Below are 228 nucleotides of genomic sequence, written 5' to 3' on the forward strand. Positions count from 1 at the left end.
GGGGGGACAACGCTATACAGGCAACTCTTGCAGGCTTACTGCCCCAACAAATCACAACACTGTCTGCCCCCTGCTGGTCTCTCTTCACCACAGTCCCAAGTCACAATCATTTAAAGTAAGATCAACATTTTTAACTTTGTGGGAGAATTTCTACATGCAGTACAGCTGTTAAGCAACAATTTGTTTAAAGACTAAAGACCCTGGCCAGGGTGTAAGCAAGCCAGTGGT

Source organism: Monopterus albus, unplaced genomic scaffold (genome assembly GCF_001952655.1).
Source record: "Monopterus albus unplaced genomic scaffold, M_albus_1.0 scaffold263.1, whole genome shotgun sequence".
Lineage (NCBI taxonomy): Eukaryota > Metazoa > Chordata > Actinopteri > Synbranchiformes > Synbranchidae > Monopterus > Monopterus albus.